General features: G+C 42.8%; 1 protein-coding gene across 7 annotated transcripts in view; it reads left to right on the top strand.

Annotated features, from left to right (window-relative positions):
* The window catches only part of LUZP1 (leucine zipper protein 1), a 139,069-nt gene that overhangs the window by 93,205 nt on the left and 25,798 nt on the right, over positions 1-20,066 (top strand). For 3 of the 7 annotated variants that reach the window (XM_021095506.2, XM_021095505.2, XM_021095504.2), the window contains exon 2: positions 18,677-18,782. The exons of the other annotated variants lie outside the window; for them this stretch is intronic. The gene's annotated coding sequence lies outside the window, so the exon portion shown is untranslated. The remainder of the gene's footprint in view (positions 1-18,676; positions 18,783-20,066) is intronic. 7 annotated transcript variants of the gene reach the window in all.

The following is a 20,066-nucleotide window of genomic DNA, read 5'->3' as shown; positions in this document are numbered from 1 at the left end:
CGTGGCATATGGAAGTTCCCAGGCCAGGGATTGAACCTGCACCCCAGTTGCAGCCTGAACCACAGTTTGCAGCAATGCTGGATCCTTAACCTGTTGCACCACAAGGGAACTTCCTTGTATTATTCTGAAGCAAATTCCAGACATATCATTTCATCTCTAAACATTAATTCAGTATACATCTTTAAAAGTTAAGGGTTTTAGGAGTTCCCATCATGGCACAGTGGAAACGAATTTGACTAGGAACCACGAGGTTGCAGGTTCGATCCCTGGCCTTGCTCAGTGGGTTAAGAATCTGGCATTGCCATGAGCTGTGGTGTAGGTTGCAGACGGGGCTTGGATCTGGTGTTGCTGTGGCTGTGGTGTAGGCCTCAGCTGCAGCTCTGATTCAACCCCTAGACTGGGAACTTCCATATGCCACAGTGTGGCTCAAAAAAAAAAAAAAAAAAAATCTTCACAAGAATTCTTTAATAATCATCAAATACTTAGTCATTCAAATTCCAGTTATTTCATCAGTATAATAATTCCGTTTTGTTTGGTTTTTGTTTTTGGCCACGGCATGCAAAAGTTCCCAGGTCAGGAATGGAACCCAGACCACACTGGATCCTTAACCCACTAGGCCACCAGGGAACTCTGTATTCTGTTTTGTTTTTTGTAGTTTGTTTGAATCTGGTCCATACTTTGTTGGTTGATTTGATATGTCACTTAAGAATCTTTTAATCATAGGTTCGCTCCATCTTCCCTTCCTACTTGCCCCCAGCTCTTAAAAATAAACAAATATTTTAGTTATATGTTGCTGTACAACAAAATTGAACATACTTTTTATTTTTGGCTTTTTTTTTTTTAAAGGGCCACACTTGTGGCACATGGAAGTCCCTGACTAGGGGCTGAATCAGAGCAGCAGCTGCCAGCCTATGCCACAGCCACAGCAACGCCAAATCTGAGCCATACCTGCAACCTGTGTCACAGCTTGTGGCAATGCCGGATCCCTTAACCCACTGAGCTAGGCCAGGGATCGAACCTGCATCCTCACGGACACTATGTTGGGTTCTTAACCCGCCCACTGAGCCACAATAGGAACTCCAATATATTTGCCTGTTTAACTACCCACCCCCCAAAAAAACTTTTTTTGACCATCTGGCGGCACATGGAGTTCCTGGGCCAGGGATCAGATCCCAGCCACAGTCTCGACCTATGCCACAGCTGTGGCAATGCTGGATCTTTTAACCCATTGTGCTGGGCCAGGGATCAAACCTGCATCCTGGTGCTGCAGAGATGCTGCTGATCTTGGCGCTATAGCAGGAACTCCTTTACCACATTGTTGTTGTCAGTGGGGAGAAAAAAGGGCCTCTAAACCCCTGTTTCATTTGCCTCTAACCATGTAATGATAACTGTTACACAGCTTCCTTCTCTGACGGTCTGATAAATGTTATATTTATATATGTCAGGAGTTCCCGTCGTGGCGCAGTGGTTAACGAAATCTGACTAGGAACCATGAGGTTGCAGGTTTGGTCCCTACCCTTGCTCGGTGGGTTAACGATCTGGCGTTGCCGTGAGCTGTGGTGTAGGTTGCAGATGTGGCACAGATCCCGCGTTGCTGTGGCTCTGGTGTAGGCTGGTGGCTACGGCTCCGATTAGACCCCTAGCCTGGGAACCTCCATATGCCGCGGGAGCGGCCCAAGAAATAGCAAAAAAAAAAAAAAGACCAAAAAAAAAAAATATATATATTTATATATGTCAGTGACCAGAGACATTTGTTAAAAGTCAGGTAGGAAAAAAGAAGACCCTTCCCACCACCCCAAAAAATAGGTGGGATAGGTTGATTGAACTTTTTCTCCTTGATTGAGAAATGAACCAGTCACTGGTCCTTAAAAAAATATTGACTCTGCATTTCACATTGTGCCAGGCATATGGAACTACAAAAGGAGTATAAGAGAATAAGAAGATAGTCTAATTATTGTGTGGTATGGACAATAAATGGCAAAAAAGAAGTCAGCACTGAATCAATTCAGCAAGTACTTTTTGAGTACTTTCTGTGTACTTTCTGGAGTTCCCATTGTGGCTCAACAGTAACGAATCCGACTAGGATCCATGAGGACATGGGTTTGATCCCTGGCCTCGGACTCAGTGGGTTAAGGATCTGGCATTGCTGTGAACCGTGCTGTAGGTTGTAGATGTGGCTCGGATCTGGCGTGTTGCTGTGGCATAGGCCGTTGGCTATAGCTCAGTTTCGACACCTAGCCTGGGAACTTCCATATGCTTGCAGGTGCAGCCCTAAAATAAGCAAAAAGATTAAAAAAGTACTTTTTGTGTACAAAGTTCCACGTTAAGTGCAGCAGGGAATGTAAAACTCACTAAGACAACCTTCTCTCTCCTAGGAGATAAGATGAAGCTATAATGTGAAGTAGATTAGAAATTGCTGAAGTAGAGAGACAAGGTGCTTTGAGAGCATAGGATGGAGAAGCTTATTTTATTTTTTTTGTCTTTTTAGGGCTGTAGCCACGGCATATGAAGTTCTCAGGCTAGGGGTTGAATCAGAGCTACAGCTGCTGGCCTACACCACTGCAACTTGAGATCTGAGCCTCGTCTGTGACCCACACCGCAGCTCACTGAAATGCTGGGTCCTTAACCCACTGAGTGAGGCCAGGGATCCAACCTGCATCTTCATGGATCCTACCTGGGTTTGTTACCACTGAGCCCCAACGGGAACTTCCAGAATGGAGAAACTTAGAATGTTTGAGCCAAAAGGGCCCTTAGAGATCATCAGGTATAGTGTTCTTTACCATTTTGGGGACACTGAACCATTTAGTCAGAAAAGTTAAAGCAACCTTGCTAAGATAAGGGAATCAAGAGGAATTAGAATATAAAAGAATATAAAATTTTCAGCTCCCAGGGATAGAAGATTTGGGTTGGAAATAGGTAACTTTGAGTGCTAGTACTCTAGAACTGAGGACTTTCTCAGTGAAACTTTAAACTGGCCAAAGGTAGACTCTGTGTGCCTGTAATATAGCAATAACCATGTTTTACAGTGTGCATAGTACTTTCACATGCATTATTTTATTTGATCATTTCCATCCTGTGGTCAAGACATTGTTATTTCTGTCTTACAAACGAGGAAACTTTTTTGTTGTTGTTTTTTTGCCTTTCCTTGAGCTGCTCCCGTGGCATATGGAGGTTCCCAGGCTAGGGGTTTAATCAGAGCTGTAGCCACCGGCCTACACCATAGCCACAGCAACGCAGGATCTGCCAGATCTGAGCCGCGTTTGCGACCCACACCACAGCTCACGGCAATGCCAGATCCTTAACCCACTGAGCAAGGCCAGGGATTGAACCTGCAATCTCATGGTTCCTAGTCAGATTTGTTACCTACTGTGCCACGATGGGAACTCCCAAATGAGGAAACTTTTATTCTGAAAATTGTAGTAATTCTACAAGGGTCGCGGAATTAATAAACTGGAGAGACAAGATTAGGACTCAGGATTCCTTTGCCCTTTCTAGGGCTCAGTGTGAGTGTGAGTGCTGCTTTGTTTTTAGTACTGAAGACACTGACTTGAGGCTTGTTGGCAAGCATGACTTACTAAAAGAGCATAGTCAAGAGTTGACAGTCTTAGCAGCAAGAAGAACTTGGGGGTGGCGCTAGGGAACCTGGCAGGAAGCCTGACTTTTTTTTTTTTTTTCCCTCAATCCTCTGTGCCCTTTCAGATGCTGCTTGGTTACACCTCTGGCCCTACCCAGCCACCTCTCTTAGTACTTCTTTAAAACTCTTTCTTTTGGAACGTGGCAAGTTAACTTCTCAACGTTCTTTTCCTGGTACACTTAGAGGGAAGGAGAACCTAAACCTGTGCAGGGGATGTAAGGCTTAATCAGAATGAAAATCAAAAAGAAAATTGAATTAATGTTTATAAGATATATTTTATGCCAGGCCTTATGTACTTAGGCACTTAATGTACATTTTCATATAGCCCCATGAAGTTTAAAAAGTATAATCTCTATCCAGTTGAGAAAACTGAGATGTGACGTTTAGTATCCTAACCTGATAATATGACTGAGTTATAGTGGGAACCCAGATTCCCTGACTCTCAAGACCATGTAGTGTGTTGCCTGGGCAGCAGGCAGGGTGGAGAGGGAGTGTGGAAGACAGACAAAGGGAAGTTCTTTAGGCGCCATAAAATGGAAAGAAACCTCTTGCTGGGGTAGAAACGACAATCACCCCTTCCCCCCATGTGCCTTCAAATGAAAGCAGAATACCTTATAAACTCAGGCCCTTCAGTAAGAAAGCCCATTCTTCTGTTCCTGACAGCACCAAGTATCTAGAAGGGCAGTGTTTTTGTTTGTTTTTGTTTTTTTGGTTTCTTTTTTTTTTGGTTGCACCTGCATCATACAAAAGCTCCAGGCCGAGGATTGAACCCATGCCATGGCAACAACCTGAGCCATAGCGTGTAATAACACCAGATCCTTAACCTTCTAGGCCACCAGAGAACTCCAGAAGGGTGTTTTTATCTTCCATTGTAGTAAGAGAGATGAGATATACATATAAACTTAAAACTTTGATTTTTTTCCCCCACATTTAGTTTAACAGAACTTAAATCAAATTGAAATGCCATATTTTCTTTTGTTAAATATGTATAACTTCATCTAATTTACACAATGCAATCTTGTAGATTTTTCTCTGCTAAAGGATTTTGATGTTTTCTCTTAATCTATTGCTGAATATATAGCTTTAGCAAATAGTCAGTGACAAAAAGTTTAGTTTATTTTGATAAACTACTCATGCACTGTTCATTATATAATGTAATCTACAGCTTTGTTTTATGCTGTTTTCATATTGTTTCATTTGTATGCACATTTTATATTTAAAATATATTTTGGCTATGTTAATTGCATTCTATATTATTTTAACTGTATCATTTGTAACTTGGCTCCATTTTGTGTCTTAAGGGTTAAACCATTTAATTTTCTTTGATTCTCAAGTAATGACAATTCTTTTACGAATGATTTGTAAATATAAGTGATATATATATGTATATTTTCTTTAGGGCCACACCTGCAGCATATAGAAGTTCCTGGGCTAGGGGTCGAATCGGAGCTGCAACTGCTGGCTACACCACAGCCATAGCAACACTAGATTTGAGCCACGTCTGTGACCTACACCACAGCTCACGTCAACGCCAGATCCTTTAACCCACTGAGTGAGGCCAGGGATAGAACCTGCATCCTCATGGATACTAGTCAGATTCTTAACCTCCTGAGCCACAACGGGAACTCCGATATAAATGATATATTAAATTACTGTTTCTTCTTCTTCTAGAAAGGTTTAGTTGAGATAACATTAGTTTTCATTGATCTGTGAAAATGTTTATATGCTATTATTGAAATTAATATATTCGACCCCTAGCCTGGGAACTTCCATTCCATATGCTGTAGGTGTGGCTGTAAAAAGAAAAAAAAAATTGTTTTAAATGTTTGAAAAAAAATTTTTTTTCTATTGGCAAAAGTGCCTTGAGGACATAAGGAACTGTGGTAACCAGTAACAAACATCTTGCCATAAGGAAGCTGAAAAGAACCTCAATAACACCAAGAATATAAATATTAGTAGGCTGGGTGCAGCTCCTTTTCTGATTTAAATATTCTGTTTCTGGTCATTGTGAATGGATTCTGGCTTGCTAGAAGTTGTCCTGCAGCATCCTGATTGTTAATGATTTATGGTTCTGTAACCCCTAATTTTGAGACTGTACTTGTTCTGTTCATTTGCTGAGGGAAACTGATTTTGAATTCACTTATCAGCCATGTAACAACTAAACTAGGAACTATAATTTCATTGATCTTATCACAATTGACGCAACTGACATAAACAGATGAGAGCCTTTTTTTTTTTTTTTCTTTCTTTTTTCTTTTTAGGGCCGCATTCGCAGCATATGGAAGTTCCCAGGCTAGGGGTTGAATCAGAGTTAGAGCTACCGGTTTACACCACAGCCACAGCTACTCCGGATCCGAGCCTTGTTTGTGACCTATACCACATCTCGCTGCAACACTGGATCCTTAAACCACTGAGCAAGGCCAGGGATAGAACCCGCATCCTCATGGATGCTGGTCAGATTAGTTTCCACTAAGCCACTATGGAAACTCCTGAGACCCTCTTAGAATTGGGAAAAATGCATTTGTTCTTGCATTAATATTCAAGTAGAAACAATAAGTAAAATGTAATATAAAGATCTTTTTAAATAAAAAAAATAAATTTCAAGATTGATCTCTGAGGGAGTTCCCGTCATGGCGCAGTGGTTGACGAATCCGACTAGGAACCATGAGGTTGCGGGTTCAATCCCTAGCCTTGCTCAATGGGTCAAGGATCCGGCGTTGCCGTGAGCTGTGGTGTGGGTCACAGATGCGGCTCGGATCCTGTGTTGCTGTGGCTCTGGCATAGGCCGGCAGCTACAGCTCTGATTGGACCCCTAGCCTGGGAACCTCCATATGCTGTGGGAGAGACCCTAGAAAAGGCGAAAAGACCAAAAAGAAAAAAAAAAAAAAATTGATCTCTGAGCATTTAGGAATCAGTGCAGGGGAAGTGGCATCCTAAGCTGGGTGTGAAGGTGTGAAACCTTTGGTTGACTTGGCAGCTTGTAAGTGCAGCAGTGCTTGGATGAGTGCCCCCATTAAACAGAAACAGACAAAACAACTCTTCCTCAATGCTGGCTTTTTTTTTTAATACGTCGCCTTCGTTTTCATATAGCTAAGCTTTTTTAAAAAAGCTGTCTGTACTCCCTGCCTCACTCTATTCTCTCAGCCTGCTCCAGTCTGGCTTCTGCCCTTATTTCACTGCAATACCTCTTACTAAGGTCACTGATGCCATCCATGAAGCTGGATTCATTTTTTTCTTTTTTTTTCCTTTTAGGGCCGCACCATGGCATATGGAGGTTCCTGGGTTAGGGGTCTTATCAGAGCTGTTGCTGCCAGCCTATGCCACAGCCAAAGCAATGCCAGATCTGAGCCTGTCTGCGACCTACACCACAGCTCATGACAACACCAGATCCTTACCCCACTGAGCGAGGCCAGGGATCGAACCCGCAACCTCATGGTTCCTAGTTGGATTTTTTTCTGCTGTACCACGACAGGAACTCCCCCATGAAGCTGGATTCAACAGATATTTCTCATCTTTAATTTTCTCAGTGAAGTTGACATTGTTGACCACTCATTTTTTTCCAGAAATACTCTCTTCTCTTGGCTCCAGTGACATAACACTGTCCCATTTTTCCTAGTACTTCTCTGTTGTGTTTGCAGGCTCATCCTCTATTCTTAAATGTTCTTTCTGTGGCCCTCCTCTCTCCTCATAGTGGACACTCTCCCTGGGTGATCTCATCTGCCCCGTTGGCTTTAGTAGCCACACCTCTTTGCACATGACTCATAAATGTATGTCTCCTACCCAGATCGCTCCCTTGTGCTGTAAACTCATCTATTTATTGTCAGCCAGGCACTGTTCTAGGCCCTGGGGATATAGTGATGAACTAGACAGAAGGTGGGGGAGGGGTGGGGAGGAAGAAATGAGCTGTAAACAAAGTGTCAGATAAGTGCTAAGGTGAGCATAAGCCAGGGTGAGAACTACTTTGTATTGGCTGGTCAAGTCTACAGAAGTCTACAGAAGTGATAAAATTTAAACTGACTCTTCAGTTACCAAAAGAAGCCAGCTATACAAGGTGAAGCAGGAACACCGCAAAGGCCCTAGGCAAGAGTGAACAGTATGTGTGCAAGAAACAAGAAACCTGAAGGGGACCTGGTAGGAGATGAGGTCAGAGAGGTAGGTAGCAGGGCCAAATCATTCATGTAGGGTCTTGTTATATTGAAGATTTTGGATTATTCTAAGTGAAAGGGAAAGCCGTTAGAGGTGTTTTGTTTTCTTTTCTTTGGAAGATCTTCTAGGGTCTTGATCTGATTAAATTTTTAGGAATTTTATTTGCTGCTATTTGGAGATGAGGACAATTGATAGCAGGGAAGCTTAAAGAGAAGCTGTTGTAGTTGGTAGGATGAGAATTCGGGAGCTCAAACTAGGGTGCTTATTAGGGGATGTAGAGGGGAGGGGGACACATTCAAGAGAATTCGTAGCCCTTGGAACTATGTCTAGTCACTTATGATGGAGCATGATAATGTGCAAAAATAGAATGTGTACATGTATGTGTAATTGGATCACCATGCTGTACAGTAGAAAAAAAATTGTATTGGGGAAATAACTTAAAAAATAATAAAAAAGAAAATTTGGAAGTAGAGCTGATAGGACTTTCTGATGGATTTGCATGTGTGGTGTAAGGGAAAGAAGAATCCAGGATGATTCCAGGTGTTTGGCCTGGGCAGTCGGATGAATGGTGTGGCTTTGAACTGAGATGGGGGAAGATTTTAAGAGAAATAGGTTTAGGGAGAGAAGAGCAGAAAGTGAACACCATCAAGAATACGAGAATAGGAGTTCCCGTTGTGGTGCAGTGGAAACGAATCCGATTAGTATCCATGAGGATGTGGGTTCCATCCCTGGTCTTGCTCAGTGGGTCAGGAATCTGGCATTGCTGTGGTGTAGGTCGCAGACACAACTCGGATCCCATGTTGTTCTGGCTGTGGTATAGTCCAGCAGCTGTACCTCTGATTTGACCTCTAACCTTGGAACTTCCATATGCTGCAGGTGTGGCCCTAAAAGCAAAAAAAAAAAAAAAAAAAAAAAAAGAATACGAGAATACATGGATTTGTTTTTTTTTTTTTTTTTTTTTTTTTTTTGCTATTTCTTGGACCGCTTCCGCGGCATATGGAGGTTCCCAGGCTAGGGGTCGAATCGGAGCTGTGGCTGCCAGCCTACGCCAGAGCCACAGCAACCGCGGGATCTGAGCCGCGTCTGCAACCTACACTACAGCTCACGGCAACGCCGGATCGTTAACCCACTGAGCAAGGGCAGGGACCCAACCCGCAACCTCATGGTTCCTAGTCGGATTCGTTAACCACTGCGCCACGATGGGAACTCCTGGATTTGTGATATCAATTAGATGTATAGGTAGAGATGTCAGGTAGCCTGTTGGATATACTTTTGGAGTTTGTGAGAGTGGTCAGTGCTAGAAATAAAAACTTTGGAAGTCATTGATTTTATTAAGCCATGGGACGGGATGAAATTACCCAAAGAAAGGAGGGTACAGATAAAGAAATGAGGTCCAGGACTGGCCCTGGTCCCTGGCCAAACAGAGGAGAAGGAGCCAGCAAAAATGAATAAAGATGAACCAGTGGATTAGGAAAAAAATTAGAAAGCTTTGATATCCTGGAACCAAGGAAGAAAATGTTTTGATGGAGAAAGAGTGGTTATTTGTGTTAAATGCTATTTAGAGGTCAAAGAGGTGACCTTGGAATTTGGTGATATTGAAGCCTTTGACCCTGATGAACAACTTTAGTGGTTTTGAGGATAGAAGCCTGGTTGTAGTGAACTAAATGGGAGGGGAGGAAAAAATGAGTATAGACAACTCTTCAAGAGGTTTTTTGTTTTTTGTTTTTTCCTTCTTTTTTAGGTCTGCACTTGTGACATATGGAAGTTTCCAGGCTAGGGGTCGAATCAGAACTGCAGCTGCTGGCCTATGCCATAGCTTGCAGCAATGCCAGATCCCTAACCCATTAAATTAGATCAGGGATCGAACCCACATCCTCACAGACACTGTATCAGGTTCTTAACCTGCTGAGCCACAATGGGAACTCCCAAGAGGTACTATTTTGAAGAGTAACATCAGGGCTGGAGTTGCTGAAGGAAGTGTGAGATCGAGAGAATTTATTTCTACTTCTTGTTTTGTTTTGTTTTTTAAGATGAGAAATTTTAGAATCTTGCTTCTCAGATGTGGCCTCTGGATCAGTCTGGGATCTGTTAAAAATGCAGAATCTCAGGCCCTAACCCAGACCTACTGAATCAGAAAGTTAATTTTAATGAGCTTCCCAGCTGACTTGTTTTCAAGTTGAGAAGCACTGTTGAGGAGAACTTCTCAAGCTATGTTGCAGGATCAGTTAACTTTTTTTCTAATCTGTCTAGGACCTATATGCGGCAGTACTGTGTATGATTTATGCAACGCATTCCATACCTGACTCACTGTGTGAGTTCACCAACACCCTTACTGGTCTACACCCCATTTGAGAAGTCCACTGAGCACATGCTTGGATGTAGGAACAGTGTCAGCTTGCTACACAGATGTCTAAATGATTACTCTCAATTTCTGTATCCATAACAGTAGCAGTTTGTGAGCCACTGCTGGTCTATGGACCATACTTCAAGTAGCACTGTTCTCAAGCATGTTTGTGTGCTGATGGGTATGAGCTTGTAAAGAGAGACAAATGATGATGCAAGAGAGAGTGGGGGATAACAGCATACGAAGATAAGAGGGAATTGGATCCATATTAGATATGAAAGGTTATACTTTATATACCACAGACTCTTCATTGTAACAGTAGGGAAAGTAGAATGCTAGTATGTTATTAGATTTGGACTTAGTAAGATGATGGTCTGAATATTGCTTCTTGGTACCAAGGTCATTAACTGATGGGGGCTGGAGGTTTATTAAGAGAGAAAAAGATGTGGAAGTCATTTAGGGGAGTAGAAAAGTGAACCTACTAAGGGAAATGTAGCAGGATTGCTGGCAGCATTGAGGGACCTGTTTGAAATTTGTGGCAATAAATTTTAAATAATGCCCGTCAATGTAGTTGTATTTTCTGTAGAGATACAACTTTAGTTTATAACTCAGCTGCTTTGGGGAGTTTCTGTTGTGGTTCAGTGGGTGAAGAACCTGACTAGTATTCCTGAGGATGCGGGTTCAATCCCGGGCCTCACCTAGTGGATTAAGGATCTGGTGTTGCTGCAAGCTGTGGTGTAGGTTGCAGATGTGGCTCGGATCTGGCCTTGCTGTGGCTGTGGCGTCAGCAGCTGCAGCTCCAATTCAATCTCTAGCCTGCAAACAGCCCTACACCCTGAGTGTGGCCCTAAAAAGAATACAAACAAACAAACCCAAAAACAAAACCCAAAACAAAACTTAGCTGCTTTGGTGTAGGCCTGGAGAGGTTGTTAGCCCTCCCACACCCAGGGCATGTGGACATTCGGGGGCTGGGACCTGCACAAAGACAAGCCAGATCATTAACCCACTTTGCCACAGCAGGAACTCCTGATAGTTTGATTTAAGGAGGATTGAAGTTTTACTAGTTAAGTATGAAAAGGCAGCCAGAGAAGTGGGGTGGGGGGGGTGTCAACTGAATTAAAGTTGTTTGCAAGAAAGAGAGAACCTAAAGTTGGGGGCATGTAATTTCATTAAATCACTTAACCTTTTAGTAGTTATCTATTTGGTACTGATAACAGTATCTACTTATATAGTTGTTGTAAGGATTACATTAATTTATATAAATTGCCTAAAACAGTGCCTGGTACATAGTAAGTGCCCCTATATGCTCCCAACTATTGTTAGCTATTTATTGTCTTTCCTCAACCATAGAACAGGCCTCCTTGCTGATCTCTTGGCATCATCCTTACCTCCTTCCATCTGTTGTCTCTACTGAAGCCAAAGTGATCTTTTTGACACTTAAATGACTTAAACTGTTTGGATAAAGACCCAAATCTATGATTTGGGCTGTAGAGTCTTGCACTCGTGGCTCTCCATGTCTCTCCAGCCTTATATCATTTCTTGTGTCTCTTGGTTCTTCCTTCTTTGGTTCTTGTTTTTCCTCAAGCCCACCATGCTCCCTCTTGTACTTGGAACATTCTCATCACTAGTTGGAGCCTTCCTAGACCTCCCCCAGTGGGTTATTTCTATGAATTGTATTTCATATATTTTGTGGTTAATATAATTTTCAGTGTTTTTCCGTTGTACTATACAGTAAATACCTCGAGGACAGTCTGTTTCTACTTGCTGTTTTATCCTAAGTCCTTCCTCAAAGCTTGATGAACTTTCAGTCAGTATTTAAATGAATAAATGAATGAATGAAAGAATGAACAAACTACCCATCAACTTCATTTAGGTTTGTGATATTTGGACTGTGGATCAGGACTAAAGGCAGTCCTGATCTTGGGGGTGAGATCTGAGAGATAATTCCTTAGGTGGCATTATGTAGAGGAGAAAGCAAAATTGGGGGCAGAAATACCTACATGAGAATCCACTTATCAGCTACTTGCCTTTGAACCTTTATTTTTTCCTCATTTATAAAATAAACATGATGGTATTTACCTGTTAGGGTTACTGTAAAGGTTAGATTAGGCAGTAAAAGTATTTTGGTTCCTTTCTCCTTAGGGTAGTTTCTGCAACTTGCTGTTTTAACTATATTTGCTATTACTTGGTATAATTGTTGTGGCCCCTGGATATCCTAATCATAGACTTCTAGAGGTAAGTGAGCCATCATGTTCTTCTGATTCAGCCAACCTTGTCAAAACAGTGAATAACCAACAATTTCAGGAATGTGGTTTCTGTTGCTAAACCCCACAAACATGGGCTAATTAAAGGAAGCCTACTTGTAACCTACTTGTTAGGAAAGGAAACGGAAGAGCCAGGTGGCCTCCTTAAGGGCCTGCATTTAAATGGGTATGCTAATTGCAAGCTAGTCTTATCAGTTGTTAATAATAATTGCTTGAAAGTTCTTAAGCCCTTTCTTTTCCATTACAATCTTGTTTATATTTTTGGGTTTTTGTTGGGTAATCCTTCTTTGGTGAGGTGAAGAAACCCTGAAGCTCAAGAGATGGGGTTACCGGATGCCAGTCCTGTTTCTATCTTCCCAAAAGGTCACAAGTCTCCAGTCTGTGTTTGCTCATCGGTCTTTTGGGAGACAAGAGTATTTTCTCATCTAGAGTTACATAGGTAAAAAGTTATCCTGGGAGAGTAAGAAAGATTTTTTTTTTTGGCCGCATCCTCTGCATGTAGAAGGGATCAGACCCATGCCATAGCAGCAACCTGCTTCACCACAGGGAAACTCCAAAAGACATTTCAGCAGCCCTCCATTATAGATAGGTTGTCACTACTGTGGCTCAGAGTGCTTCTGTGGCACAGTTTTAATCAATGGCCTTGGAACTTATGCACGCTGCAGGTGCAACCAAAAAAAAAATTAATGCCAGGACTTTTTTTTTTTTTTTTTTTTTTTTTGGTCTTTTTAGGCCCACCCTCAAGGCATATGGAGGTTTCCAGGCTAGGGGTCAAATTGGAGCTGTAGCTGCCAGCCCACACCACAACCACAGCAACGCAGGATCCGAGCCCTGTCTGTGACCTACACCACAGCTTACAGCAATCACTGATTGAGGCCAGGGATCGAACCTGTGTCCTCATGGATACTAGTAAGATTCATTTCCGATGAGCCATGATGGAAAGGAACTCCATGACAGGACTTTTAACATTAACCTGTTCTTTAAAAATTGGAATTCTAATGAAGCGAATGAATTGGCATTTCTCCACTTCTGCCTTTATGAACCATTATTTATGGTTTCTCAGGGGGCAAATGGTGATAGCATGGATAAGGATGTCATACATGTTATTGGAAAGGATCTTAGATAAAATTTTGATTTTTTGTTGTTGTTTGTTTTTTGGGCTATACCTGTGGCATGTGGAAGTTGCTGGGCGAGGGGTCTAACCCCGCCAGAGCAGTAACCAGAGCTACAGCAGTGACAGTGCTGGATCCTTAACCAGTTGTGCCACAAAGGGAACTCCAGATTTTGACTTTCCCCCTCAACTGATAAAAGTGAGAGCCAGAGAGAAGAAAAGATTTGTTTGAGGTCTGACAGTGTGTTAGTGGCAGAACTCCCAGTCCAAAGTTCTTTACACTTAACATGATTCCTCTTCTTTTTCTCAGTTTCCCACTCTAGACAGAGAAGAGTACTTGCTGTGGATTCTCTTCCCTGTGGACAAGTGGAGTGGGTAGGGAGGGAGGGCATGAGAAAAAGGCAGGGCTTATAGAAATTGTCATGTCTCCTATAGCTTGTTTTCTCCTCTGCTTCTACCAGGAGTGTCCTGAACTTTAACACAAAGTGACCTGAGTGTGGGAAGCTGGGCAGTGATGGCCCTAGGTTAGCTGCTTTCACCAATCTAGGTGGAACTAGGTTGGCTCTTACAAAGCTGCTGGCCCTTTTCATCCCCAGACCATGGATTAGGTCCCACCTTTATATTGCCAGCAGCCTGTTTATCAGGTTGTTTTTTTCTTGAAGAGACCACATAGGGCTGAAAGAACATTAAAATCCCTCCTGGTGGGGTTCCTATCGTGGCTCAGCAGAAACAAATCTGACTAGCATTCATGAGGACCCAGGTTCGATCCCTGGCCTTGCTCAGGGGGTTAAGGATCCGGCGTTGCTGTAAACTGTGGTATAGGTTGCAGATGCAGCTTGGATCTGATGTTGCTGTGGCTGTGGTGTAGGCCAGCAGCTATAGCTGCGATTTGACCCCTAGTCTGGGAACCTCCATACGCTGCAGGTTTGGACCTAAAAAGATACCCCCCCCCCCAAAAAAAAATCCCTCTTGGCTTTTTTTTTTTTTTTTTTGGTCAGCAGTGCTGAGCATCCTTAGCAATTATAGGGGAAAACATGACTATCTCCTTGTTTCTCAGTATACACAGTTGGGTGCTAGATTTGGTTATTGGGACTTTGGTTATTATAGTTATCTCAGGTTTAAATTTTTATCTGGCTTTTTTTTTTTTTTTTTTTTTCTCTCTCTCTCTCTTTTTTGGCTGCCCCATGGCATATGGAGTCCCTGGGCCAGGGTTCAGATCTGAGCTGCAGTTGTGGCAATGCTGGATCCTTTAACCCACCACTATGCTGGGCTGGGGATCCAACCTGTGTTCTTATATTGCAGAGATGCTACTGATCCCATGGTGCCACAGTGGGAACTCCCTGCCCTCTCATTTCCTACCTTTACACTTTCTGTTTTGATTATGTTTGGAGGACCACAAGAGGTTAATTAGTTGATGAGTGGCCTGGTCCAAAATAGTTACAAGAAATGTTTTCTCTGTTAACCCTAGTCATTCTGGTTCTCTCTGTTAGCACTTTTTCTGAATATACTCTGGTAAAAGGCCTGAGAGTGGTTTTTCTAGAGATTTCTATCCTTCAGTTTCCATAATTTCTATTGATCTACAAGTTTCATTGACTCTTTTCTCTGTCATCTCTACTCTGTTCTTAAGCCAATTCAGAGAATTTAAAAAATTTCAGACCCTCATTTCCATGACGGGAGCTCCGATCTGCCTTTTTAAAAAATTTATTATTATTTTTTTATGGTTGCACCCTTGGCATATGGTAGTTTCTGGGCTAAGGACTGAATCTGAGTCGCAGGCAATGCTGGAGCCTTAACCCACTGCACCAGGCTGGGGATCGAACCAGAGCTTCCATAGTGACCCAAGCCGGTGGATTCTTAACCCACTGTACCACAGCAGGAGATCCTCAATTTCTCTGCTTTTAATTGCTGTTCTAATAGCTTTTTTAATATTCTTGTCTGATAATTCCAGCATCTGGGTCATCTTTGAGTTGCCCTGATTGTCTCTTCCCTTGCAGATGGGTTTAGCTTTTCTAGTTCTTTATATAATTTGGGATTGTATCCTTGACATGGATTCATGTGAATGTTATGTTGTAGAGACTAAGGTTTCTGTTGATACTTTGATTTTAGCAGGCAGTTAACTTGGTTAGACTCAAAACTGCACATTATGTCTGACTTGGTGCTGGCTGGCAGTTCAGATTTCAGTCCAGTTTTTTGTTTTTTGTTTTTTTGCTTGTTAGGGCCTCACCTGAGACGTATGGAAGTTCCCAGGCTAGGAGTTGAATCAGAGCTGCAGCTGCCAGCTTATACCACAGTCACAGCAATGTGGGATTGGATCTGCGCCTGCAACCTACACTGCAGCTCACGGCAACACCGGATCCTTAACCCACTGAGTGAGGCTAAAGACTGAACCCATGGATCCTAGTCTGGTTGGTTACCACTGGGCCACGATGGGAACTCCTCAGTCTAGTTCTTTTGTCCTTAGCTGAGGTCCTTGATTCTGCCCCATGTGGACATGGTCAGCTGGAGATTGGGCAGAGTTTACATACAGAATCTGGGACTCTGGTTCTAGCTTGCTTCTTTCTTATTATCTGTGGCTGCTCTAGGCTCTGTGTCTTCTGGTTCTTCTCGACAGAAAGCCTAGGATTTGATTGTTTTTGGTGGCACCCATGGCAGGTGAAAGTTCCTGGGCCAGGGATTGAACCTGTGCCACGGCAGTGATCAAAAGCCTCTGTAGTGACAATGCTGGATCCTTAATTACAAATTTTTAAATTAAAAAAAAAAGTCTGCCAGCCTTTATTCATTTCAGATAGTTGTTTTTTGCATCATATCCAGAGAGTATAGTACAGATATGTGGGAGGAACATCCTGGAAGCAGAATTCCCCATTAGCATTTTTATCCATTATCAAAGTGTTTTGGGAACAAAAGTGACACACATTTAAGAGACCTTTAATCTTCAGCAATCGAATGAGGGTGGACTGATGTGTTTCCTCATTGTGGCTTGTTCATTACCTTGGTTGGACTCAGCTGTGTTCGCTTTAACCAGCCTTGCAGCCTTGGGCAAGTCTCTTCTTGAAGGGGCTCATTTTCTCCAATGGAAAATGAGGCATTTGGACTCTCCATGATCTATCTGTAGGGGTCCTTTCATCTCTGCCTCTGGATAGATGGTACATAGACACAGAACTAGCTCTGTCACCATCAACAGTAACAGCAAGAAGCACTGGATCTGTCAAGGTGGAAGGTTCTCTGGAGGGGTGGCACTAAGGAGTCTGAGGATCTTTACAGTCATTGTCTTGTTTCTGGTGACAGAGAGAGAGCCAGTATGCTGAGGATGCAAGAAGTAAATGACATTCAGAAGTAAAGGAAAGAAATCATTTGCTGTTAGAAATGAGAGACTGTAGACAGTTGAAAACAAATCAGGATCATCTGGAGTTCCTGTTTGCTTGATTTTGGCAGTGTCTTCTATCGTGTTTTGAAGAGGATAGGCTCTTGGGCTTTATAAATAATGCCAGCAAATTTGGCAGTACGTGGTAGGGCAGCAGCTTTCAGCAGAGATGCCATTTGTCACTCTTAGGGCTGCAAAGACCTTAATGGAGACAGACCAGACTTGGAGTTTAGAATTTTTATGTTGGAAAGGTCCTAGGCTTTGCAGAGGAAGGTCTGTGTGCGTAAGGTGGGTGGGTAGAGGGCACAGAACAGAGGGTCTGTGGGCTACTCCTGATGCATTTGAAAAGCAATCACATTTACTCTGCTTAGACTGATTCTTTTTCTGAAGTTTGTGGTCGGGGGAGAGAGAGCAAAAGCTTCTCTCACGCCAGGCCATCCATTGGGTGCTACTCCTGATACAGATCCTTTTTTTCTGCTTCTTTCCTAGCTCTTGTCATTGCTTACCAGTAATTCTTCTCTCTTAGGTCTTATTGAGGCTTCAAGTCCTCATCTTTTTAAAAACCATTTAAAAAAAGCTATTGTTGGAGTTCCCATCGTGGCTCAGTGATTAATGAACCGACTAGAAACCATGGGGTTGCAGGCTTGATCCCTGGCCTTGCTCAGTGGGTTGAGGATCCAGCATTGCCGTGAGCTGTGGTGTGGGTGGCAGACGCAGCTTGGATCCCTCATTGCTGTGGCTCTGGCGTAGGCCGGCAGCTGCAGCTCTGATTGGATCCCTAGCCTGGAACCTCCATATGCAAGGGAGGGATGGGCAGTTGTGATGACAGGAGAGGGATCGTGTGACTGCAGGATGTACAAAAGCTTTAGTTTTGCGACTAGCTTAGAAGCTGTCTCTGTTCTTCTTCAGGACTGGGATAGACAGAAATTTGGTTCAGATCTTCCACTTTCTACTCTTTCTACTACTCTCTTTTCTGTTCTTCTCCAGTGTTAGGGGTAAGAGGTCAGCTTTTCAGCTCTCCTGTAGAAGACTTACAAAACCGGGTGTAAAGTTTACAGAGAGGCTCTATTTTTGTTGATTGATATTGGGTGGTTCAGGGCTGTTTTTGCAGACCAAATCTAGAAGATAATCCATTGAGAGTCAGCGTGGTGACATGGCTTTTGTAGTTGGACAGATGTGGGTTTAACCCTGACTATCACTTCCTCACAAGCTGTGAGACCTTGGACAAGTCACTTGACTTTCTGAAATTTAGATTCTTCATCTACAAGAGTGTGACATTATTGTATTATTGGCTAGTATAAAACAAAACATATTGACCAGGATGTGGTGGATACTCACTCACAGATGTTTCGATTTTTTTTCTTACCTGTATACCAGAATTATTTTTAGTAGAATCCCAGCTTTAGCCCTAAGCAATTGTGTGACTCCTTTTCCAAGCTTTAGTTTCCTTCCTTAAAATGAGGGCATTTAACTAGTCGATTTCTGAGATCCTTCCTGGATATAAGATATCATATGAATTTTTAGACTCTTGGGGAATGTATGGGTGTATTAATTTAAGGAAAGACAATGTGGTCTATCCTGGGACCATACTATTCAATAGGAAAGGGGAAGTTTCCTAGAGCCAAACTCCACCTCTCCACTAGGAGAGAGAGAACTGGCTTCCTTCAGAGTTGGGATCTGTACCCAGATCCTGCCGTGTCTCTTTTCTGATACTGCACTGTATGTGAAGATCTTTGGGACAGGCCTTTGGGTCAGCCCAGTCTTGGTGCAATTCATGTTTTACCTATCTTTCCCCTTCTTTTAATATTGTCTCCAGGTCAAGAGGCAACTACCATTGAAAGATAGTAAGTGACTGGTTCTAAGACAGCAGGCATCAGGGGAGCAGCCAGAAGCATTGACAGAAAGCTTAAATTACCCAAATGGTAAGTGTGTTGTACAGTGTTGTACAGCCATACCGATAGGATTGGGTGGTTTCTGAAGTCTCCACAGTTTCCCGCCATTTTAAGATACAGAGGAAGGTCAGTATTTGTTGATGACCTCACATGTTTTCCCATTCAGTCCACCAGCCGACCTTCAGAAATAGACTTAGCTATCATTTACTGAATACTTACTGTATGCTGGGCATAGCCCTGTTCGTTTAGCAGACATTATTATCTCCTCAGACATCACCACCTTAGCTTCTGCACTTGTTGCAGGATTTCAGGAGCTTCTGTGTTGAATCCAAGTGTACCAGTTACTTGCTCTGCTCTTCCACGTGCCTGTCATGTCAGTGCTGCTGAGTTACTTGAAGTTCCCCAAATGCAGCACTGTTTTGTTTGCCAGCCCTCCTTTCCTCCCTCCGTGTAAACAAGTACTTTATATTATTTATACCCTTTATGTACCACTGTTCAAAGTGCTGGAGAGAGAGCAGTAAAAAAACCAGCTACACAGAGTTCTTGTCGTGGCTCAGTGGAAACGAATCCGACTAGGAACCATGAGGTTGTGGGTTCGATCCCTGGCCTGGCTCAGTAGGTTAAGGATCTGGTGTTGCCGTGAGCTGTGGTGAGGGTCACAGATGAGGCTCAGATCCTATGTTGCTGTGGCTTAGGCCAGCAGCTGTAGCTCCGATTTGACCCTTAGCCTGGGAACTTCCAGATGCCGCAAGTGCGGCCCTAAAAAAAAAAAGGGCAAGGAAAAGAAAAAACAGCTGTAAATATGAAAAACCATGCTCCTCATCTTGCAGGTCTTGAAATCTAGTAAAAAGAGTCAGTAAACAAATTCTCAAGGAATTAAGTGGTTAAATGTGCTAAGGAGAAACAAGTAGAGTATGTTACCTTAGAGCTATCTGAAGATGAAATGAGTTGCCTTGGGAGGAAATGAGTGTCCTTCCTGTTATTAGAAATGTTTAAATAGGTACTGAATGACTATTTGCTAGATAATTTCTGAATTGAGTGGGAGGTTGGATCAGATAATCTCTAAATCCTTTCCAACCTGGAAAATCTCTACATGCTAGCTGGGCGCCCACCTCTGAGGCTTGCATATCTAAACTACATGAATTTGTGTTTCTGGGAAAAGTCATTTAAGTCCAATAATTAAATAGAAACACTTAAGAAGTGATGGAGAGGAGTTCCCATTGTGGCTCAGTGGTAATGAACCCAACTAGTGTCCATAAGGGTGCAGGTTCAAACCCTGGCCCTACTTAGTGAGTTAAGGATCTGGTGTTGCTG

Source organism: Sus scrofa, chromosome 6 (genome assembly GCF_054392235.1).
Source record: "Sus scrofa isolate SSC_HxYL_T2T_F1_AM1 chromosome 6, Sscrofa_HxYL_maternal_Yorkshire_Landrace_v2.0, whole genome shotgun sequence".
Taxonomy (NCBI): domain Eukaryota; kingdom Metazoa; phylum Chordata; class Mammalia; order Artiodactyla; family Suidae; genus Sus; species Sus scrofa.
The sequence above is the reverse complement of the archived record's forward strand: the minus strand, read 5'-3'. Positions and strand labels throughout refer to the sequence as shown.